Source organism: Bombina bombina, chromosome 2, assembly GCF_027579735.1.
Source record: "Bombina bombina isolate aBomBom1 chromosome 2, aBomBom1.pri, whole genome shotgun sequence".
Classification (NCBI taxonomy): Eukaryota; Metazoa; Chordata; class Amphibia; order Anura; family Bombinatoridae; genus Bombina; species Bombina bombina.
In genome coordinates, this window is record NC_069500.1 from 1,161,678,050 (window position 1) to 1,161,704,200 (window position 26,151).

Here is a 26,151-nt window from a genome sequence, read left to right on the forward strand (position 1 = left end):
TTTCCAGTAGATGTATAGGATGAGTGTATATGTATAGAGAACAGAATTAGATCGAACATATATGCATAATTCAACTGATTCGGTAAACAAAAGACTTATGAATTTATACAGTTGATTAACAATAACCAATCTCAGTATTAAAGGGTATCGGCCGCAGGCGGACAATGAAACATGTAAAGGGCATCAAGTGGACCCAGGGTGGCAAAGGGCCCCAGACACAGAAACACAAAAGCCAAGGAGTTTAAAAATATATGTTTTTAGAAATACAATATTTCTAATCAACTGATATTTATGATAAGCATGCTACCAATGATTAATTAGGTCAAATTCAGAGTTATACCCTTCTGGTATTTGTGTCCTCAATTTAAATATCCAAAAGGTCTCTTGCTTGGCTAAAAGCTTATCCTTGTCAACACCCCTAGGGGGTCTTTTAACAGCTTCAATAGCTCTCCATTTGAAAGTGGTAACATTACAATGATGTGTTTCTATAAAGTGTTTGGAAAGTGCTGAGCATGTCACTTTGTTTTTGATGTAGCCTAGGTGTTCCCTTATTCTGGTGCGTACATCCCTACTCGTTCTACCAATGTATTGGTGATGATGTTGTGTACACTCTATTAGGTATACTACATAAGATGTTGAACATTTTATGAGACCTATTGTTTCAAATATTTGATGTGTGGTACAAGAATAGAATTCTTTGCCTTCAACCAAATAGTCACAGGCTTTACATCTTCCATCACCACATTTATATGTTCCCTGAATGTCTAGCCAAGAGCTGCAAAGTTTAGTTGTTGGCAATTGTGTTGGAGATAGAATGTTCCCTAGGGTTAAATTTTTGGAATACACACATTTAAAACCCTTATCTATCACTTCCTTCAATGCCCTGTCTCCATTAAGTATCGGAAAGTATTTTTTTAGGATAGCACAAATTTCATAATATTCAGTTGAATATTTCGTGATAAACATAGTTCTATCATCCATAGCCTTTCTTGGTCTGTGTTCCAGGGCCTCCCGCCTCCCAACCTTAGCCACTTCCTTAGCCACGTTCCTTACCATCTCCGGCCGGTACCCCCTTTCGATTAGTCTGTTAACCATACCTTTACTTTCGTCAATGTAGTCACTTTCAGAACTACATATCCGTTTAGTACGTAATAGTTGCCCTTTAGTTATTCCTTTAAAAACATGCCTGGGGTGTGAGCTCTTGTTGTGTAAGAGTGTGTTGCCTGATATTGGTTTCCTATATAGTTTGGAAGTAATCACACCTGTTTTAGGGTTACCTATCAAGGTTACATCCAAAAAATTGATAGATATTTTGTTCCATTCACTGGTAAAGTGAACTCCATAGTCACAATCATTCAAGTACTGTAAGAAAAGATATGCATCCTCTCTATCCGATGACCATATTATTAACAGGTCGTCTATGAACCGTTTATAAAGGGAGATATGCTTTTTGAAGGGGTTACTATCCGCATAGACAAAGACTCTCTCAAGCCACCCCATAAAGATATTAGCATAGGAGGGGGCGAACTTCGCCCCCATGGCTGTTCCCTGTCTCTGCAGATAGTAAACCCCCTCAAACATGAAATAATTGTGCTCAAGTAGGTATTTAGTAACTCTCAGGATGTATAGTGTAGCATCACTATCTATACCATAAATTGGTTCCAAAAAATATTTGATGGCATTAATTCCCATATCCTGAGGAATGCTAGAGTAGAGGGCCACCACATCAATGGTTAGCCAACTGGATTTGTGAGACCATGTGGTATCCTCTATCATCTGTAGAAGATGGGTGGTATCCTTTATGTGACTGTACAGTGTTTCTACAATGGGCTGCAGAATGGCATCAAGCCATTCTGACAAGGGCTCCAGAAGGGACCCTATGCCAGACACTATAGGTCTACCCTTTGTGTCAGTCAATCCCTTGTGGACTTTGGGTAGATGGTGAAAAATGGGGGTAACCGGATTGCTCACATAAAGATATTGCATGGTTTCTCTATCCATAAACCCCCAATTCACACCATCGTCCAACAGGTCATACAATTCCTTTTGGAATCTTCTGACCGGATCATGTGTTAGTGTCAAATATGTATTAGTGTCTTCAAGTTGCCTTAATGCCTCAGCGACGTAATCATTTTTGTTCAAGACTACAACACTTCCCCCTTTGTCTGAATTTTTAATTGTTATTGACTTGTTGTTTTTAAGTTTGCTAAGGGCCTCTTTCTCTCTAAGAGATAAGTTATGTGTAGTAGTCCTGTTTGTTTGATGTAGTGTCGTAAGATCCTCAGCGACACGCTTATGGAATAATTCCAGTGCCTGCCCCCTACTTTGGATGGGATAAAATTGAGTGGTTTCTTTAAACCTGGGAAATGTAGGTCTAGATGTATATGGACTGGGATCATTAGATTCCGTGTATAGTTCCTCCAATGTAGTTATATCACAGGCCTCTAAAAATGTAGGCCTAGTATTTCCTTGATTAGGTAGAACTAAACATGGTTCCAATGGTGTAGGAGTCATGTTACCATGGGCATTACTTTGTGCATTGAAATGTTTGCGTAGTGTGAGTTTTCTGATGAATCTGTTAACATCAATGATAGTATTGAAAAGGTTGAACTTATTGTCAGGGCAAAAACCAAGGCCATAGTTGAGTACTTTTATTTCGGTATCATTGAGAGGATAAGATGAAAGATTAATCACACTATTTACTTTGGGCGATTCATTGCTTTGTTTTCCCTCAGAGTATATCTGTGTTGTCTGTTGTGTGTGTTCTTCCCTCCCCCTGTTGGTGGCTTCAGGGCCGACCGAAAAACCTGTACTTGTTCATTTGCTTTGGTGTTACCTGTGGTTTTATTAATAACTGTATTATCATGTGTAACACCCCCTGATTGTTTCTTGTATGTGGCTTTAGGCTTAGCCCCTTGACTTATTTCTTTTGATATATCCTCTCTAGTCACATTAGTACATGTTATAATGGGTTCATTAGGGTCCTGCTCTGAGTGCCCTTGCTCACAATCAGATAGTGAATAGTCTTCTCCTGATGTGGATGCAGCCCATGATGATTGATCATCATCATCGGTTGTATCCATCTCCACAAATGTTACCTTTTTCTTTTTGTGTTGTCTTCTTTTATGTTTATATAAAGGTTTGTCATTTGTGGTGTCATTAATAGTGTCATTGCTAGTATTGGCGTTAAAGTGATGGTAAAGTCATCTGTTGTGCAGTACATTATCCTTTTTCTTTTACCTTAACTAGCACATCGATGTGCTTATATAAATAAAAAACAATTTATTCACTCTGTAATGATGATTTTATTTCCCCTCCGTAGAGTTTTTTAAACAGCCTCTCTATAATTTTTTCACCGGTGCAGCTTTGATTGACAACGCTTTTAGCCAATCATCAGCTCACCATGCGCCCTATGTAAAATATGAACCGCACGCTCCCGGCATCTACACTAACTCTTTGCTACTTACTGCGCATGCGCACTTCTTACGCTAACTGCGCATTGCTATCTGAGAATACTCAGCTCCTGGTTTTAGCCGATGTAAGTAAACAGTAAATCATTCCTTTCGTAATGATTCACTGTTTGCTTTCATTTCTCTCATCAGCCAGATATTTTTCGATGTCTATATGTTTCAATGTTTGCTTTAATTTCTACCATCAATAATTTCTCTCTTCATATATAAAATAATTGTAAGTATTTTTTGCCCCAAAAATACTTACAATTATTTTATATATGAAGAGAGAAATTATTGATGGTAGAAATTAAAGCAAACATTGAAACATATAGACATCGAAAAATATCTGGCTGATGGGAGAAATGAAAGCAAACAGTGAATCATTACGAAAGGAATGATTTACTGTTTACTTACATCGGCTAAAACCAGGAGCTGAGTATTCTCAGATGGCAATGCGCAGTTAGCGTAAGAAGTGCGCATGCGCAGTAAGTAGCAAAGAGTTAGTGTAGATGCCGGGAGCGTGCGGTTCATATTTTACATAGGGCGCATGGTGAGCTGATGATTGGCTAAAAGCGTTGTCAATCAAAGCTGCACCGGTGAAAAAATTATAGAGAGGCTGTTTAAAAAACTCTACAGAGGGGAAATAAAATCATTATTACAGAGTGAATAAATTGTTTTTTATTTATATAAGCACATTGATGTGCTAGTTAAGGTAAAAGAAAAAGGATTATGTACTGCACAACAGATGACTTTACCATCACTTTAATGGCAGTATTTACACCCATGGTATTTTTATTTTTATTTTTTATATTGTGTCTATTCCTATTTCTCCTTGGTCTAAACCAGATGAATACTTTGTTCTCTTGGTAATCCCTTTGATCTCTCAAAAATTTTGTATGTTTAGTATGTATAAGCTCTTTCCTAGATGTTTCTATGACTTCAGCTAACATCTTATCAAATTCACCATATTCATCAATTCCTTTATAGTTGTTCAACTCTGACTGCAATTTGGCTATTTCACCTCTAACTGCTAATAATTGTTCAGCCTTATATCTTGCTAAAATACCCATAAGTCTAAGCGAGCAGTCTGATAAAGTATCATTCCATTCTTTTACAAAGTCCTCATTGTTGACCACTTCAAAGTTGGGAAATTTCTTGACCCTAAGTCCTCTAGGGATCATACCCAGGTTCAGATACTTCCCAATTATCCAGGTATCCAATTTTAGGCGTATTTCTTTAAAGGGCAGAATCTGAAAGTGCTGCAGAATCTGTTGGCACTTTACAAATAAGCGATGATAATAATAATAACAAATCCCAGAGAGATGAGAAATGCATCCCATAAAGGTCTCCTCTCAGATCGGATTATCTAAAATCCTCTGCCAGCATTGCGAGTTCTCTCACAAGGTGCTAGATAGGCAGACTTTGTTATACTTCTCTAAGGGGTGTTCTCTGTATTTCTGTATATGGAGAGAAAAGCCCAGTGCAATATAGTGCTGCATGACATGACAGTTTTGTTACACTTACACTTTATTTGTGTTTTTTATTTTACATTACTTCAGAATGGATGCTTTACATAGTATTACATTTAAGCTTTGGACTTTTTTGTATTAAGATTTTGATGCAGCAGCAATTTTACAAATTCTGATTATCTTTTGAAAGTTTATGTGTTACTTTAATACATTAAGATCATACTTTGTATATTTCTGCTTATTATTTCCAAATTACATTGCATTTTGCTTTTGCTTTATTGTAGAATAAAACAGACATCTTCAGAAAGTGGTAGTGCTAGGGGTAGTGGAGTCCCCAGGGTATGGCTGAAGTTCTCTCACAATTCTCATGAAATGCTGCAAGCATTTTATATAAGCTATCTCACTGATTTATCTCGCTAGATATACGCAGGTGAAGTTTGCTCAAAATTCACAATACACTTATTTAACTAACATAAAAGTAATATATGCTAAACTTGAGGTCCAAGCAAGTTAAACTGTAGTAAAAACATTCCAGATTAATTTGTATTTGCTTTAAACTGAAATTTTATATAAGTCCCAGATGTTTTCCTGTTAACTTCACTCTCCCTTGTGAAATTCTGCACCCCGGAGAGCCTCATTGCTTTCTATGGAAGGCATCTCTCATCTCTCTGGGACTTCTAGGTTCTACCCTTTTTTATATAGAGTTCAGTGAGTTCAGCCTCTGTGAAATATACACAATAATTTCCCTGCAAACTAGAGAATCTTTGATCATCTGGCCCATAGAAAGAAATTAAATTCTCTTGGAAAATGAAGCTGTTTTTCAGTTTTATTTTAAATAGAATAAATACAAAGAACAATGTAATTTGTAAAGGATACACATGAATAAAGTTACACAGAAACACAGATAATTTGTAAAATCACAATACTAAATACACTGCTGTATACATAACTAATATGCATTAAAATAGAAAATTGAATGTGCAAAGTTTAAATGCAATACTTAATTTGATGTCTAAAGTAATATAAATTACAAAGCACAAAGTGTAAGTGTAACAAAACTCTCAGGTCATGCAGTGGTATATTGCACCAGGCTTGTCTCTCCTTCACATCCAGAAATGCAGGGAATGCCCCTTGGAGAAGTGTAGCGAAATCTGCCATTTTAGGGCCTGATTATCAAAAACTGGGAGCTTTTTTGAGCATTATTTTGCAATGTAGGTGCCTCTCCTTCACATCCAGAACTCTACATAAAGAGATAAACAACTCTCAAGGAAATAAATCGCCTTTTTTAAAAGTCTTTGAGGGACATTGCAGTACTGATGAGACTATTACATCATCTCGCCAGAGCTGAGGTTTAGATCATCAGACCCTTAGAATATTTTGAGGAATCTCACAGTACTGGATCTTTATTTTATATCATCTCATCTGAGATGAGAACTTTATCTCATCAGGCCCTTATATACAATCACTGAATTAGGAGGACAAAGTTGCAAAAAAAAATTTTTGTACACATTTCAGTACATTGCTAACATATTATAAAGAGTAATTTATTAGGGATAAAGTATTATACTGAAATTATATTGGTAGAACATAGATATTAATCTGAGAATCTACAGTCATAAAGTGAAAAACTATAGTAATTAAGAGAGGAAATAGCAATTAAAAAGGAGTAGTAGAGCAGTATAAAAAATGAATATGAATTTTTTTATTTAAAATTGTTATTTATAAATTCAAAATGGTATTTAAATGTAATTATAGATGCATTTACTTTACTTTCTGCTACTGTTTATAATATTTCTCAACACAATTAAGATTTAGATATTACTTAAATGAACATAAATAAAATGTTAATATAAAATCTTAGTTCTCATTAATTGTATTGTTAGAAGAACAAAAACTTTTGAATATGATAAAACAAAATAAAGTATCTAATATTGTAATACTTAAAACATGGAATACAAGCAATTGATTACTTCATAATCTCAAGATGATTAATTACACCAATTTATATCCTAGTATGTCAAATAATTACTAGACATAATTTGCATAGCTCCATGGAGTTAAAATACAAGATCTATATATTATAACATTTTTTTTTAATTTATCATATTTATTTGTCCTTTATTAATGCTCATTAAGACAGGACATTTTCTGTTGACCAACCCACTTTGAGAATTTGGAACATGAAGAAAAAAAATCATGTAAAACACTAGTTTTAAAGCCAATTGTCTGATTTATGGACAAGTATTTCAATGGATGTAAACCTTTTTGTGAAATGTGTTATAAGTTGTGCTGCAGAGTGCAGACTTCTAGGAAATATATACTTCTATGGGTTTACGTATGGTCTACATTAGACTTCTTTAGGATCCTAATGCAGAAGAAGGCAGACGCTCATGGCATTTGGCACTTTTTGGAGAAGGATTTCTTCTTGTGAAAGTTCAAGACCCTAAGATCTATGCAAATCCAGATTTCACAAGAATAAATTCTCTCTAAACTAAGTAAAAATTTACAAAAGTAATGGTATCCACAATTCTTCATTTCAAATGTAATAGAACAGAAGCTTCACTTTTGATTTATGACTTTTCATATTACTTTAAACTGTAAAACAAATGTGAATGGCACGGACAACTACTCATTCTAATATTTCATGGCACAGCTTTTAAAGACAATAACTGCAATCAGGCACTTTCTGTTGCTCTGAATAAGATTTCTACACTTTTTGAATTATATTTTTGCCTACTCTTCTTGAGCAAACTGCTTTAGTTCTCATGTTTGATGGGTGCCTTTGTCCAACTGCAAGATTCAGCTCTTTCCACATATGTTCGATAGGATTCAGATCTCATCCATTCGTGGGTGCTTTTTGAGGTATGTTTCAGGGATACAACTTTCTGATACTTCGTAGTATGTTTCATCACGCACTGCAAAGATTCTAAGCACTTAGTGCCAATGGCAGAAAACCCCAAAATATCCCTGAGCCTCCTCTATATTTCATGGTAGGGATGGTGTCATTTTCTTTAAATCTTATTTTTTTTTTTCTTTTTGTTAACATGGAGCTGTTGTGATTTGCCAAATAGCTCTACTTTTGTTTTGTCTGTCCATAGGACATTCTCCTAGAAGGACTGTGGCTTGCCAAAAAGCCTGTATTATGTGACAGCCATCAGCCAATCACAAAATGCGTATTCATATATACTGTGCATGTTGCATGTTGACAAGCCTGTATCATGTGACAGCCAATCACAAACTGCATATACATATATACTGTGCACTTTTGCACGTGCACAGTATGAGCTGGAGCCTTAGGCATTGTGCATATAAAAATACTGTTGATGTTTTGATAATAGAAGTATATCGGAAACATGAAACTTGACTTTGACTTTAGTGGCCCTTTAAGCGTGTAAATAAATGTATGTTGTTATCATCATTGGTGAGTACCAATTTTGGGGTTAGACGTAGTTTTTTTGTGGGGGGGGTTTAAGGTTAATTTTTTTTAAAAAATTTTTAAGGGCAAGGCCCATTCAAATGCCCTTTTTGGGGAAAAGGGTAGTGAGTTTTTTTTTAGTTTGTTTTTTAATATTTTGTGGGGTTGGGGGGTTGTAATGTGGGGGGTAATTGTTTTATTTTATGCTTTTTTGCTTTAGGGCAATGCCCTATAAAAGGTCCTTTTATATATATGTATAAATGTTATACATATATATATGTATATGTTGGTTTTTTTTTTTTTTTTGGGGGGGGGTATTAGAATAGGAATATTTTTTTTTTTAATTTTGGTAATTTCATTTGTTATTTTTTGTAAGGGTAGGTTTTGTTATTTTTTTGCAATGGTAGGGTTTTTTTGTGTAAATGTTGTTATTTTGTTTTGTGTAAATGTAAGGCTGTTGTTTTTTTGTAAAGGATAGGTTTTTTATTTTTTTGGTAATGTTAGTTTTTTAATTGTAATGTAATTTTTTGGGGCAAGCTTAGGTTTTAATTTAATTTTACAGGTAAGTTTTTATTTTTTTAGAGGTAGTTAGGATAATTTAATTTATGGGTATTTTTACTGGGGTTAAGTTAGGGGGTGTTAGGTTAGGGGGTTTAGATGTTAGTTTATTACTTTGTGTTGTGGGGGATGGCGGGTTAGGTGTTAATACTTTATTTAGTTATTTTGCGATGCAGGAGGTTAACAGTTTATTAAGATATTTTGCGTTGTGGAGGATGGCAGTTTAGGGGTTAATACTTTAGTTTGATAGTTTTGCTCTTTCTCCCAACTTGTAATATCAGTGGGAGAAAAAGGAATTGCGGAATTGCAATTGTGCTAGCACAAAGTCTGTTGCGCCTCACTTGTAATCTTTCCCTTTGTGTATAATATCTCAAGTTACCTTCCACAGTGAACAACTCACAAATCTATACCCACTCTTAAACTACAAAGTGGCACACGTATTTAGATATACTTAGATCAGTTCATATAAAATGTTGCAAATTGTTAATTTATCATCTTTATACAAACACTTTATAGTACCTTAAATTAATCAGTTTTCTGTTCTCTAGTGAATAGTATATACATTGAGCATTTTAATCATATACATCATAATCGGAGGCAAAATATGATCGGCAATCTCCAATCGCACTTAAAAAATAACATTCAGCCAGATTACGAGTTTTGCGTTATGGCTGGCTCACTAATAACTTGCAAGTTATTTCCACCGCTCACCTTTAATAGCGCAGCTATTACAGGTTTGCAAAAAGCCGGCGTTTGCGGGCGATATGGCTGTGTTGAGCTCCATACTGCACACAAATACAAGCGCTGCTTTGAGCTGCTTTGACATGCTCGTGCACGATTTCCCCATAGACATCAATGGGGAGGGCCGGCTAAAATAAAGCCTAACACCTGCAATCGCGGAGCGTAAAGCGCTGTAACACAGCCCCATTGATGTCTATGGGGAAAGAAAATGTATGTTTAAACCTAACACCCTAACATAAACCCCATGTCTAAACACCCCTAATCTGCTGCCCCTGACATTGCCGACACCTACATTATACTTATTAACCCCTATTCTGCTGCCCCCAATGTCGCTGCCACCTGCATAAATGTATTAACCCCTAATCTGCCGCCCACAATGTCGCCGCCACCTACATAAATTTATTAACCCCTAATCTGCCGCAACCAATGTCGCTGCCACCTATATAAATGTATTAACCCCTAATATGCTGCCCCCAACGTCGCTGCCGCCACTATACTAAAGTTATTAACCTCTAAACCTCTGGCCTCACACATCACTAACACTAAATAAATATATTAACCCCTAAACCTAAGTCTATCCCTAACATAACCCTAACCCTAACACCCCTAACTTTAACATAATTAAAATAATTCTAAATAAAACCTACTATTAATAACTAAATAATTCCTATTTAAAACTAAATACTTACCTGTAAAATAAACCAACGCTAGCTACAATATAACTAATAGTTACATTGTAGCTATCTTAGGTTTTATTTTTATTTCACAGCTAAGTTTTTATTTATTTTAACTAGGTAGTCTAGTTAGTAAATAGTTAACTATTTACTAGCTACCTAGTTAAAATAGAGACAAATTTACCGGTAAAATAAAACCTAACCTGTCTCACACTAACACCTAACATTACAATAAAATTTATCATTTATCTAAATTACAAAAAAATAATAAACACTAAATTACACAAAATAAAAAAAGAAATTATCAAAAATAAAAACAAATTACTCTTAATCTAATAGCCCTATCAAAATAAAAAAGCTCCCACAAAATAAAAAAACCTAGCCTACACTAAACTGCCAATAGACCTTAACCCCTTAACGACCAACGACGTATGGGGTACGTCCTGCAAAAAAATGCAGTTAATGACCAAGGACGTACCCCATACGTCGTTGGTCTTTGAAAGCAGTGGAAGCGATCCTGATAGCTTCCAGCTGCTTTCATGTCATTGCAGTGATGCCTCAATATTGAGGCATCCTGCAATAACTGTTTTTAGCCATCCGATGCAGAGAGAGCCACTCTGTGGCCCTCTCTGCATCGGCTATCGATGGCCGTTATCGTTGGTGGGTGGGAGCTCATCCAGGGAGGCGGGTGGGCAGTCATTGGTGGAGGAGGAAGGAGGGACCTAGTGCGGGTGCGTGCGCGTGCATGTGAGGTCTATGAAAACAGCATCAATATGCTGTAGATCTGGAGGGTGGGACAGAGGACTGGGGAGGGTGGGATTTTAACATCAAGGCATCTGGGAGAGGGTGGGGGGTTGGATGTTGAGGGGGGGGGCAGCTACACTACAGAAATAAATAAAATATTTAATAAAATAAAAAAAAAAAAATACATTATTATTTTTCAAACTGTGTACTGGCAGACAGCTGCCAGTACCCAATATGGTGCCCAATAAAGGCAGAGGGGGGGGGGGTTAAAGAGCTGTTTGGGGGGGTATCAGGGAGGTTGGGTGCTAAGGGGGGTCCTGCACAGCAGAAGAATTTTTTTTTTTTTTTAAAAACCTAAAACCCCCCAAAAAACTTTTATTTTAGTACTGGCAGACTTTCTGCCAGTACTTAAGATGGCGGGGACAATTGTGGGGTGGGGGAGGGAAGGGAAGGGAGCTGTTTGGGAGGGATCAGGGGGTGGGATGTGTCAGGTGGGAGGCTGATCTCTACACTAAAGCTAAAATTAACCCTACAAGCTACCTAATTAACTCCTTCACTGCTAGACATAATATACGTGTGATGCGCAGCGGCATTTAGCGACCTTCTAACTACCAAAAAGCAACGCCAAAGCCATATATGTCTTCTATTTCTGAACAAAGGGGATCCCAGAGAAGCATTTACAACAATTTGTGCCATAATTGCACAAGCTGTTTGTAAATAATTTCAGTGAGAAACCTAAAATTGTGAAATATTTAAAGTTTTTTTTTTATTTGATCGCATTTGGCGGTGAAATGGTGGCATGAAATATACCAAACTGGGCCTAGATCAATACTTGGGGTTGTTTACTACACTACACTAAAGCTAAAATTAACCCTACATGCTCCCTACATGCTGCCTAATTAACCCCTTCACTGCTGCGCATAATACACGTGTGGTGTGCAGTGGCATTTAGCGGCCTTCTAATTACCAAAAAGCAACGTAAAAGCCATATATGTCTGCTATTTCTGAACAAAGGGCATCCCAGAGAAGCATTTAAAACCATTTGTGCAATAATTGCACAAGCTGTTTGTAAATAATTTCAGTGAGAAACCTAAAGTTTGTGAAAAAATTTGTGAAAAAGTGAACTTTTTTTTTATTTGATCGCATTTGGCGGTGAAATGGTGGCATGAAATATACCAAAATGGGCCTAGATCAATACTTTGGGATGTCTTCTAAAAATATATATATATATACATGTTAAAGGATATTCAGGGATTCCTGACAGATATCAGTGTCCCAATGTAACTAGCGCTAATTCTGAAAAAAAGTGGTTTGGAAATAGCAAAGTGCTACTTTTATTTAGTGCCCTATAACTTGCAAAAAAAGCAAAGAACATGTAAACATTGGGTATTTCTAAACTCAGGACAAAATTTAGAAACTATTTAGCATGGGTGTTTTTTGGTGGTTGTAGATGTGCAACAGATTTTGGGGGTCAAAGTTTGAAAAAATTGGGTTTTTTTCATTTATTCCTCATATTTTATAATTTTTTTAATAGTAAATTATAAGATATGATGAAAATAATGGTATCTTTAGAAAGTCCATTTAATGGCGAGAAAAACGGTATATAATATGTGTGGGTACAGTAAATGAGTAAGAGGAAAATTACAGCTAAACACAAACACCGCAGAAATGTAAAAATAGCCTTGGTCCCAAACGGTCAACAAATGGAAAAGTGCTCTGGTCACTAAGGGGTTAAAAGGGCCTTTTGCTGGGCATTGCCCCAAAGAAATCAGCTCTTTTACCTGTAAAAAAAAAATACAAACAATCCCCCAACAGTAAAACTCACCACCCACACAACCAACCCCCCAAATAAAATCCTATCTAAATAAACTTAAGCTCCCCATTGGGCATTTGGATGGGCATTACCTAATAAACACTAACGCCTGAAGATCCACTTACAGTTTTTGAAGACCGGACATCCATCCTCATACAGCCGTCGAAGTCTTCATCCAAGCAGCAAGAAGTCGTCTACAAAGCCGGGAGAAGTCTTCATCCAAGCGGCAAGAAGTCCTCAACGAAGCTGGGAGAAGTCTTCATCCAAGCGGTAAGAATTCCTCAACGAAGCCGGGAGAAGTCTTCATCCAAGTGGCAAGAAGTCATCAACGAAGCCGGGAGAAGTCTTCATCCAAGCGGCAAGAAATCTTCATCCAGGCAGGAAGAAGTCTCCAGACGACATCTTCTATCTTCAAGATATCCAGCACATCCTCTTCATACAGTCCCAACCGTACACTGAAGGTTCCCTTTAAGGGACGTCATCCAAGATGGTGTCCCTTAAATTCCAATTGGCCGATAGAATTCTATCAGCCAATAGGAATTAAAGGGTAAAAAATCCTATTGGCTGATGCAATCAGCCAATAGAATTGAGCTTTAATCATATTGGCTGATCCAATCAGCCAATAGGATTGAGCTGCAATCCTATTGGCTGACCAAATAAGCCAATGGGATTGAGCTCTCATTCTATTGGCTGTTCCAATCAGCCAATAGGATTTTTTACCCTTTAATTCCTATTGGCTAATAGAATTCTATCAGCCAATCGGAATTCAAGGGACATCATCTTGGATGACGTCCCTTAAAGGGAACCTTCAGTGTACAGCTGGGACCATATGAAGAAGATGCTACGCGCTGGATGTCTTAAAAATGGACCCGCTCCGTACCGGAAAGATGAAGATAGAAGATGCCGTCTGGATGAAGACTTCTGCCCGCCTGTATGATGACTTCTTGCCGCTTGGATGAAGACTTCTCCCAGCTTCGTTGATGACTTCTTGCCGCTTGGATGAAGACTTCTCCCGGCTTCGTTGACGACTTCTTGCCGCTTGGATGAAGACTTCGCCGGCTGGATGAGGGTGGATGTCCGGTCTTCAAAAACTGTAAGTGGATCTTCGGAGGTCAGTGTTAGTTTTTTTTAAGTGTTTATTGGGTGGGTTTTATTTTTAGCTTAGGCTTTTGGGCAATGTAAAAGAGCTAAATTGCCCTTTTAAGGGCAATGCCCATCCAAATGCCCTTTTCAGGGCAATGGGGATCTTATGTTTATTTAGATGGGATTTTATTTTGGGGGGGTTGGTTGTGTGGGTGGTGGGTTTTATTGTTGGGGGGTTGTTTGTATTTTTTTCACAGGTAAAAAAGCTGATTTCTTTGGGGCAATGCCCCGCAAAAGGCCCTTTTAAGGGCTATTGACAGTTTAGTGTAGGCTAGGGTTTTTTATATTGTGGGGGGCTTTTTTATTTTGATAGGGCTATTAGATTAGGAGTAATTCGTTTTTATTTTTGATCATTTCTTTTTTTATTTTGTGTAATTTAGTGTTTATTATTTTTTTTAATTTAGATAAATGTATTTTTTAAATTTGATTTATTTAATTGTATTGTAATGTTAGGTGTTAGTGTAAGGCAGGTTAGGTTTTATTTTACAGGTAAATTTGTCTTTATTTTAACTAGGTAGCTAGTAAATAGTTAACTATTTACTAACTAATCTACCTAGTTAAAATAATACAAACTTAGCTGTGAAATAAAAATAAAACCTAAGATAGCTACAATGTAACTATTAGTTATATTGTAGCTAGTATAGGGTTTATTTTATAGGTAAGTATTTAGTTTTAAATAGGAATTATTTAGTTATTAATAGTAGGTTTTTTTTAGATTTATTTTAATTATATTTAAAGGGAACCACAACACCTGCTTGAAAGGTTTTTAACAAACTTTCTCTGATTATGCAAAATAAACCAACTACAATTCTGCATGCAGTCTTTATCTTACTGCATTCTGTTGCAGAAAGCAGCTTTATAATTTTAATGATGATCTGCAGCCTACAATCTGCTATGCCTGCTGCCATATTGTAAAGTACTTTCCACTACAGTGGGTCATGTGACTAAAACGGCACCTTTTTCTATTACTAACGCTGAGGAAGCAGAGGGATCACTGCAGTGTCTTCTAAGAACGGCCTCAGTCACTGCTATAATCATAAATACCAAGAGCAGGGAAGGAAGTGAGAGGGGGAGAGGAATGCACAGGGGAAGAAAAGCTCCAGAGACAGAAAGCAAACTCCTACTGCAGATATAATTGTAACCAGATACTTCTGCATTTATCTACGTTACTTACAGTCTCAGGAGCCCTGAGTCTCCCTCCCCTTCTCTGCTTCCTTCCCTGCTCTTGCTAGTTATAAATATAGCAGTGCCTGAAGCCGTTCTCAGAAACTGCAGTCCTCACTCTGCTTCCTCAGTGTTAGAAATAGAAGGTACCGTGTGAGTCACATGACCTACTAATGTTGAAGACGCGCTTTACAATATGGCAGCAGACATAGTAAGTGCTAGGCTGTTGATTAAACTTTAAATTATAAAGCTGTTTTTCTACAACATAATGAAAATATGAAAAGACAGCATAAATAATTGATAGTTTATTTTGCACAATTACAAAAAGTTAGTTTAGAACATTTGAAGCAAGTGTTGTGGTTCCCTTTAAGTTAGGGGTGTTAGGGTTAGGTTTAGGGGTTAATAGGTTTATTATAGCGGCGGAGTGGGCGGAGGGCAGATGCAGATTAGGGGTTAATTATATTTAAATATTGTTTTTTATGCAGGTGGGCGGTGGTTTAGCGGTTAATAATTTTATTCTAGTGGCGACGATGTCAGGGAGCGGCGGAATAAGGTTTAATACATTTTTTAAGTGGCGACGATGTCCGGAGTGGCTGATTAGGGGTTAATATTTTTATTATAGTGTTTGCTCTGAGGATGCGCTATCCCGATGAGCATTAACTTCTATTGCGCTCAAGTGATCGTGTTTACTCTCAACTTGCACTACAAGTACTACACCCGACCTGCACAGACAGGATAAACCCCATTTTACATGCACGTAACTGTTAGCGCACCACTTGTAATTTGGCCCTTTATCGGCTCGTGTAGTTTGCTTACTGCAAAGCTAAGAAGTGGAATATCCTATTGCGAAGCCTTCTTTTGCCAGATAGCCAGCATGCTGAACTGCTGCCAATTGTTTCAGTATTCTCCAACCAGGACATGGGTGTGTTTGTGCTCTTGTGAGTATAAGATCTGCTGTAGCATCACCTTCTGTTCCTTATAAATTACACACAATAGGGCACCTCCTTTTTGTCCCCTTATAGGGTTGTGTTTCTGGCACTTTAAAATAATGGTAACACCATTTTTTTGTTTTTAGAATAGAAATACAAAATTAAATTCATATTTATATATTTATTTATTTCAAATTAAACATAACATTTTCTTTAGAGTAAAGAATAATGCTATTTCAGTTATTCCTTAATGCATCTTCAGCTTTAGCACATTTGGCTTAAACATCTATGGACGCCATGTACTAAGGCGTCAATTTTTTCACAAATAACGTATCGAATTAACCCGCCGGCATTCGCACCATGCGGATGGAACTTCGTTACATGAATGTACTAAAAACCAATCCGTTAAATTTCGCGTCTACTGTGTGTCGAAGACAATCGGATTATTGATAACTTTGAAGCTTCGTTCGGCACGAAAGAGCAAAGTTAAGAAGCAGTCTGCGACCTGATTGGTTTAGTTCTCTACCCACGTGACTATCTAGGTGTCACAATCGTCAGACAAGCGGCAACGTCTGGCTGCTGACATGTATAAGAATGTGCATTTTCTTGGAATGAACCGGTGGCAAAAAAATGTAAGGCTGCCAACAGTTTTAATAGTCCGGGTATGGCTTGTGAACGCGCTGTCATAGGTTCCAGGTATTCTGCTATTTCATTGTAAAGTTCCATAATAGCTTCTCTGTCTAAACGGAATCTCTGGATAATCTCCCGATCAGAAATGCTTTCCAAACCCATACGTGGAAGGAAAACTCTAGGGACTCGGATTCTTCTACCTCTCCTTCTTTGCAATCCATTGTTGTCAACCGGTGCCTGTATAGCCCTTCTTCCTCGTAATTGAATCAATCGGAAAAGAAACATGTGTAAAAGTGTCTCCATCTTCATTCAGTGATCCAAAAACCAATAATGATACAATAGTAGTCTAGTCCTTTCACTTAAGTACTTCTACCTGGCGTCCGGTTAATACCCCCTATAGTTTTCTATTGTATTTGCTACCTAAATGGTCGCGAAGCAAATCACGCGAAGTTACAGTGAAAGTTGGAGCGGGCGGATTAGTTGTAACATTCATAATTTCCGATTACAGCGAATTTACGTGCTATCGAACATGTAGTAAGTGGAAAAAGGCTTCGGAACGATCAGTTGCGTAAAATTATGATAGCTGAGGAAAATAGTGGTTTTTCGACCCGATCGCAGATTGGTACATACGAGAAGCAGATCGTGAGCGAATTTTGACGCGGAAATACAGTCGGACGGTCACTTCGAAGCTTAGTACATGGCGCCCTATGTGTTAATGGAGTTAGCACAGCCACGCTATCCAACCTCCATATATTAGCCCATCTGAGGTTTTTGCTAGAGTGAAAACTTTTTACTTTCAACTATTATTATGTCAAGAACAGGAACACTATCACCTAGATTTGGAGTTTGGCGTTAGCCGTGAAAACCAGCGTTAGAGGCTCCTAACGCTGGTTTTAGGCTACCGCCGGTATTTGGAGTCACTCAAAATAGGGTCTAACGCTCACTTTTCAGCCGCGACTTTTCCATACCGCAGATCCCCTTACGTAAATTGCGTATCCTATCTTTTCAATGGGATCTTTCTAACTCCGGTATTTAGAGTCGTTTCTGAAGTGAGCGTTAGACATCTAACGACAAAACTCCAGCCGCAGGAAAAAAGTCAGTAGTTAAGAGCTTTCTGGGCTAACGCCGGTTCATAAAGCTCTTAACTACTGTACTCTTAAGTACACTAACACCCATAAACTACCTATGTACCCCTAAACCGAGGTCCCCCCACATCGCCGACACTCGAATAAATTTTTTTAACCCCTAATCTGCCGACCGCCACCTACGTTATCCTTATGTACCCCTAATCTGCTGCCCCTAACACCGCCGACCCCTGTATTATATTTATTAACCCCTAACCTGCCCCCCACAACGTCGCCTCCACCTACCTACACTTATTAACCCCTAATCTGCCGACCGCAAAGCGCCGCCACCTACGTTATCCTTATGTACCCCTAATCTGCTGCCCCTAACACCGCCGACCCCTATATTATATTTATTAACCCCTAATCTGCCCCCCTCAACGTCGCCTCCACCTGCCTACACTTATTAACCCCTAATCTGCCAACCGGACCTGAGCGCTACTATAATAAAGTTATTAACCCCTAATCCGCCTCACTAACCCTATAATAAATAGTATTAACCCCTAATCTGCCCTCCCTAACATCGCCGACACCTAACTTCAATTATTAACCCCTAATCTGCCGACCGGAGCTCACCGCTATTCTAATAAATGTATTAACCCCTAAAGCTAAGTCTAACCCTAACACTAACACCCCCCTAAATTAAATATAATTTAAATCTAACTAAATTAATTAACTCTTATTAAATAAATTATTCCTATTTAAAGCTAAATACTTACCTGTAAAATAAACCCTAATATAGCTATAATATAAATTATAATTATATTATAGCTATTTTAGGATTAATATTTATTTTACAGGTAACTTTGTATTTATTTTAACCAGGTACAATAGCTATTAAATAGTTAAGAACTATTTAATAGCTAAAATAGTTAAAATAATTACAAATTTACCTGTAAAAGAAATCCTAACCTAAGTTACAATTAAACCTAACACTAGACTATCAATAAATTAATTAAATAAACTACCTACAATTACCTACAATTAACCTAACACTACACTATCAATAAATTAATTAAATACAATTGCTACAAATAAATACAATTAAATAAACTAGCTAAAGTACAAAAAATAAAAAAATAAAAAAGAACTAAGTTACAAAAAATAAAAAAATATTTACAAACATAAGAAAAATATTACAACAATTTTGGAATCAGCCAATCAGAATCAAGTTCAATCCGATTGGCTGATCCGATCAGCCAATCAGATTGAGCTTGCATTCTATTGGCTGATCGGAACAGCCAATAGAATGCGAGCTCAATCTGATTGGCTGATTGGATCAGCCAATCGGATTGAACTTGATTCTGATTGGCTGATTCCATCAGAAAATCAGAATATTCCTACCTTAATTCCGATTGGCTGATAGAATCCTATCAGCCAATCGGAATTCGAGGGACGCCATCTTGGATGACGTCATTTAAAGGAACCGTCATTCGTCGTTCAGTCGTCGGCCAGGATGGATGTTCCGCGGTGGAGGTCTTCAGGATGCTGCCGCTTCGCTCCGGATGGATGCCGCTTGGATGAAGACTTCAATCGGATGGAAGACCTCTTCTGCCCCGCTTGGATGAAGACTTCAGCCGGATAATGGACCTCTTCAGCCCCCCGCTTGGGCTTGGATCAGGACATCGGAGGAGCTCTTCTGGATGGATTGGTGTGATACCCTGTGAGGTGAAGACAAGGTAGGATGATCTTCAGGGGCTTAGTATTAGGTTTATTTAAGGGGGGTTTGGGTTAGATTAGGGGTATGTGGGTGGTGGGTTGTAATGTTGGGGGGCTTGGGTATTGTATGTTTTTTTTTACAGGCAAAAGAGCTGTATTTCTTGGGGCATGCCCCGCAAAGGGCCCTGTTCAGAGCTGGTAAGGTAAAAGAGCTTTGAACTTTAGTTATTTAGAATAGGGTAGGGCATTTTGTTATTTTGGGGGGCTTTGTTATTTTATTAGGGGGCTTAGAGTAGGTGTAATTAGTTTAAAATTGTAGTAATATTTTTCTTATGTTTGTAAATATTTTTTTATTTTTTGTAACTTAGTTCTTTTTTATTTTTTGTACTTTAGCTAGTTTATTTAATTGTATTTATTTGTAGCAATTGTATTTAATTAATTTATTGATAGTGTAGTGTTAGGTTAATTGTAGGTAATTGTAGGTAGTTTATTTAATTAATTTATTGATAGTCTAGTGGTAGGTTTAATTGTAACTTAGGTTAGGATTTCTTTTACAGGTAAATTTGTAATTATTTTAACTATTTTAGCTATTAAATAGTTCTTAACTATTTAATAGCTATTGTACCTGGTTAAAATAAATACAAAGTTACCTGTAAAATAAATATTAATCCTAAAATAGCTATAATATAATTATAATTTATATTGTAGCTATATTAGGATTTATTTTACAGGTAAGTATTTAGCTTTAAATAGGAATAATTTATTTAATAAGAGTTAATTAATTTCGTTAGATTTAAATTATATTTAACTTAGGGGGGTGTTAGTGTTAGGGTTAGACTTAGCTTTAGGGGTTAATACATTTATTAGAGTAGCGGTGAGCTCCAGTCGGCAGATTAGGGGTTAATAATTGAAGTTAGGTGTCGGCGATGTTAGGGAGGGCAGATTAGGGGTTAATACTATTTATTATAGGGTTAATGAGGTGGATTAGGGGTTAATAACTTTATTATAGTAGCGCTCAGGTCCGCTCGGCTGATTAGGGGTTAATAAGTGTAGGCAGGTGGAGACGACGTTGAGGGGGGCAGATTAGGGGTTAATAAATATAATATAGGGGTCGGCGGTGTTAGGGGCAGCAGATTAAGGGTACATAGGGATAATGTAAGTAGCGGCGGTTTACGGAGCGGCAGATTAGGGGTTAAAAATAAAATGCAGGTGTCAGCGATAGCGGGGGCGGCAGATTAGGGGTTAATAAGTGTATGGTTAGGGGTGTTTAGACTCGGGGTACATGTTAGGGTGTTAGGTGCAGACGTAGGAAGTGTTTCCCCATAGCAAACAATGGGGCTGCGTTAAGAGCTGAACGCGGCTTTTTTGCAGGTGTTAGGTTTTTTTTCAGCTCAAACAGCCCCATTGTTTCCTATGGGGGAATCGTGCACAAGCACGTTTTTGAGGCTGGCCGCTTGCGTAAGCAACTCTGGTATTGAGAGTTGAAGCTGCGTTAAAAATGCTCTACGCTCCTTTTTTGGAGCCTAACGCAGCCTTTATGTGGACTCTCAATACCAGAGTTATTTTTATGGTGCGGCCAGAAAAAAGCCGGCGTTAGTTTTTCAGGTCGTTACCGACAAAACTCCAAATCTAGCGGTATGGATTTAACTTGAGCGCTTACTATTGCTAACATTTTTGCGCTTCACTTGTCATATAGCCCTATATGGATATCAAATACTCAATCTCTGAATCTGTATAGATTTAGTATAACAAGCAATAAGGAAGTGTTGACTGCATGGTTAATATGTCTTGGAATTTTAGATTTATAGCAATTTTCTAATTTTCTTCCTATTTATAATACACATTTATTTTATTCTAGTAAATAAATATTATAACAAAATGACAGTTCAGTGCAACCTATGTAACTTTCAACATTGTATAATTTGATTTGAGCTAGGTCATGGTCTATTTTCTACTTGTTAATTATTTAGTCACTGATCTATTCAGGTAATTTGTTCTATTAACACTTGATCAAAATAAATCAGGCGGTTTCTTTAGCATGTAAAAGGCTGACCTAACAGGTGCGTGCATATCTTAATACTGGACTCTAAATTAACTGGGCTCTTATGAGCATGGATTTAGAAAATATAAGTCTCTGTTATTCAGTGCCACAATGACGAATAGTGATCACATAGCCCCCTTGAACAAAGGAATATATATTTTTCCTGTGAAATCATTATGCAGTAATAGTGGAGAGAATGGATATTTCAGTCCATTTCTTCCTAAACATATTAGATTTTTCTCATAAAAGCAAAGACTACCCTAATCTCAGCCTCTGACTAATACAAAATATTTTGAGCTAAAATAATGCTTGATTAGATTTGAACTTTGTTGGAACATAAGCTATTGACGTGAATATAGTCCTGGTCTCCTGCTGGCAAATGCTAATGTAATTACATGTATGACTATCATATCATACAAGTGATTTGTGTAGAGGCCGTTGGAATTGTATTCCTACTTTATATTCCAGTGGCATGCTCTGTGCTGTGAATTAGTTCTCCATCCAGGAAAACATGCTATGCTTTCAAGAGTATGCTTTCCCATTGAGGAAAGCACTTTAGCATTTTATTTATTGCTCCAATTTCTTCTGAAACAAAATGGCAAATTAATCCCTAGAGTTGTTAAACAGCACTGAATTTAGAAAGTAGAGAACTCTTACTTATTAGAAAGACACTTTGAAAAATGATAAATATCCTGCAATTCACATTAAATAATGGAGAAATGGATGTTACCGTTTATATATCTATCTATCTATCTATCTATCTATATCTATATATATATATATATATATATATATATATATATAGATATATATAGAGATATATATATATATACATATATAAAGGCGTGAGAGAAAAATATCTAAAAAAATATGTATTTTATTGTTACAAATATGCAGTATTATATTACAAAAATAAAAATGTTTTATTGCTAAATAAATGCAATAACAAATTATAAAAATATTAATCCAAAATAGCAGAGTTACAATACTTTAATCATGCTTGCATATACATAAACATTATATCATACCAAACAGTCTGGCAGCCTTATTGATAAACTCCCTAATAGCTAAGCTATATAGCATTATAAACATGAACAAATTATGTGCCTGTAACACCTTCTATTTCAAATTAAAAAGAAATCATAACAGAACTATTATTTTGTTTAATGAGAGACTCTGCAATGTGATATCCAGTGAAATAAATCTTCTGTGGCTGATGATGCAGCATTAGAGGTAAAGATGTTGGAGTTAACAGCTCAACGCTTTGTGGAGAGAAATTTCACAAATATTCTGTGTAGAATGTCCAAAATAACTTTTATTATGAGGCAAAGAAGAACATGGTTTTATAACACATTATTCTACTTTAGCATGTATAAATAATAAGCATTTCTAATCCAGAAAATGATCTTTTTTTAAATATATTTTCAAGGATGTATGATGCATGTGTGGTAACTATCTCAGTGCTCTAAAAGTTGTCAATTGTGTAACAGATAATGGCAATAGTAGGGGTTATGTAAATCTGGTTTGGGGAGAAAATTCATAAGAATTACTTTGATTCTCAAATAATGTATAAACTGCGCTAGAAGTGAACTTTTTGTGCGTGTCAGGTTGTGCTCTTATTACAGGTTGGAAGTAAAAAGTTACCGCTCGCGTGCTAACCTGACGCGTTGAAAAATACAAACTTAGAATATCGTTCGCAAGATTACCTATTCCCCCCCATAGAAGTCAATTGAGAAAAAAGAAGGAAAAAAAAAACACTTGCACGCTAACCCGAATGCATATTCTCATGTGCCCTAACCCAACATGAAAATATGAATATTTCACATTCCAATGTTCTTCACATAGATGAATATGTTATGTTTGTTCATAAATAAATATTTCTACATATATCTGATGGTATTTTGATACAATATATATCAATACCCATATACATATACATGATTATATATAGGTATAGATATATACATATATATATAGAAATGTCTATTTATAAATACATAGAACATATTCTGCTATGTGCAGAACATTGGAATGTGAAATATTTACAGTAAATGCACAGTATAATACTTAAATATTAATATTGCATAAATATGTTTTTTCATGTTTTCATCTATTTGAAAGCAAAGGGCTCCAATGTCCTTTTCTATATATATATATATATACATATATATATATATATATATATATATATATATATATATATATATATATATATGGGCAATAACATAGAACAGGCTAACTATGATATTGAGACAGTTGTTCATTCTTGTTCACCTCTCTCTGTATGTATTTAGTCTCCCTATGGGAAAAAGGGGCAACCAGACGTGGACTTGCCTGGTATTTCAGCGCTGGACTGTCCGTAATAGGCAGGATTGGACTGATATACTACAGGAAAGTTCTACTCTGTGAAAAGCATTACTGGGCTAAAAAGTTGCACCCAGGTGGTAAATCGCCATAGAACAGGCTAAAAATGGCATTGAGCCAGTTGTTCGTTCCTCTGAGTGCACTTCTCTCTCTATGTATTTAGTCTCCCTATGGGAAAAAGGTGCAACCAGAGGTGGACTCTTTGCTCAGTGTGCTTAGAGGAATATGGCTACACCTCACTGATTAGGCCCAATGAAGGCCGAAACGATCATCTGGGGTTGCTGCGTTCCTTGTTCAGAGAGGAATTGCCTGGTATTTCGGCGCTGGACTGACCGTAATAGGCAGGATCGGACTAATATACTACAGTATAGTTCTACTCTGTGAAAAGCATTACTAGGCTCAAATGGTATTTAGACAGTTGTTCGTTCCTGCGAGTGCACATCTCTCTGTATATATATATATATATATATATATATATATATACAGATCCAAAAAAGACAGCACTCAATGGACTTATAAAAATAAAAATTAACTTTTAATGATCAAAGGGTTAAAAAAAGGGGGTAGGCATGACGTTTCGATGCTGTACTGGCATCTTTATCAAATGTCCCAAGTTAGTAGGAGTGGTGCTTCAGAGAAGGCACATCAGCTATGTTTACCATGTTTAGGCCCAATGAAAGCCAAAACGATCATCTGGGGTTGCTGCGTTCCTTGTTCAGAGAGAAATTGCCTGGTATTTTGGTGCTGGACTGACCATAATAGGCAGGATCGGACTGATATACTACAGGATAGTTCTACTCTGTGAAAAGCATTACTGGGCTCAAAAGCTGCACCCAGGTGGTAAATCACAATAGAACAGGCTAACGATGGTATTGAGCCAGTTGTTCGTTCCTGTGAGTGCACTTCTCTTTGTGTATATATATATATATATATATATATATATATATATACACATATATATATATACACACACTATAATCGCGTCTGTCGCCGTCGGAAGTTGCGCACGCATCCTCAAAGGAATGTTGGCAGCGCGAGGCAGCCAACAAAAGAATTCAATTGAAGCTGCATTCAGGTGGATTCTGAAAATGGCAGGGTGGTGAAAGAATCCACCGCAGGTGAATTCTTTCACCACCCTGTCATTTTTTGAATCCACCGGGATGCAGTGAGGGCAAACGGAGCATTACAAAAAAAATAAATACTCGTCTGCAATAAGTATTTAAAAAAAAAAAATAACCGCCCGCAATAAGTATTTTTTTTTAAAAAAACGAACCGCCCGTACGAAGTATTAAGAAAAAAAAAAACAATAAAATAATTAACCCCTAAATCTGTCAACCACAACATCGTGCCGCCTTCACTGTGGATGAAGATGATGGACCCGTCTGGAAGAAGACCTTCTCCATCTGACTTCTGAAACCGTGAGTACCTATTTGGAGCTTTAGTGTTAGGTTTTTTTTAGATTAGGGTTCATTGGGCAATTTCAAAAAGAGCTGAATGCCCTTTTAAGGGCAGTGAAAAAGAGCTGATTACCCTTTTAAGGGTAATGCCCATGCAAATGCCCCTTTAGGGGCAATGGGTAGTTTAGGTTTATTAGTGATAGGTTTTTTATTTTGGGGGTTTTGGTGGGTGGGGGTTTTTACTGTTAGGGGGGACTTTGTTTATTTTTAATGTAAAAGCTGATTTCTTTAGGACAATGCCCTACAAAAGCCTTTTTTAAGGGCTATTAGTAGTTTATTTGATTAGGGGGTGTTTTTTTTGGGGGGGGGGTTATTTTTATAGGGGTATTAGTTTAGGTTTAATTTTATTATTTTGGACAACTTTGTTTATTTTTTTTTCTGTATTTTTACTTTTTTATTTTTTGTAGCTTGGGGGTTGCATTTTTAACAAATAGACTGCCCTCTGGCAGGCCTATCAACTAGTATATATATATATATATATATATATATATATATATATATATATATACATATATACAGTATATACAGTATATATATATATATATATATATGTCTATTTTTGTATACATATGTATTTATGTGTTTATATGTCTATATATGTCTGTAAATTCATATATACTGTACACATATACACATAAATACATATGTATACATATATATATATATATATATATATATATATATATATATATATATATACATATCCATCTTTAGACATGTACATGTATGTATCTCTGTTATAACTCTTTGCTTGTTTTTTTAACACCTGAGGCT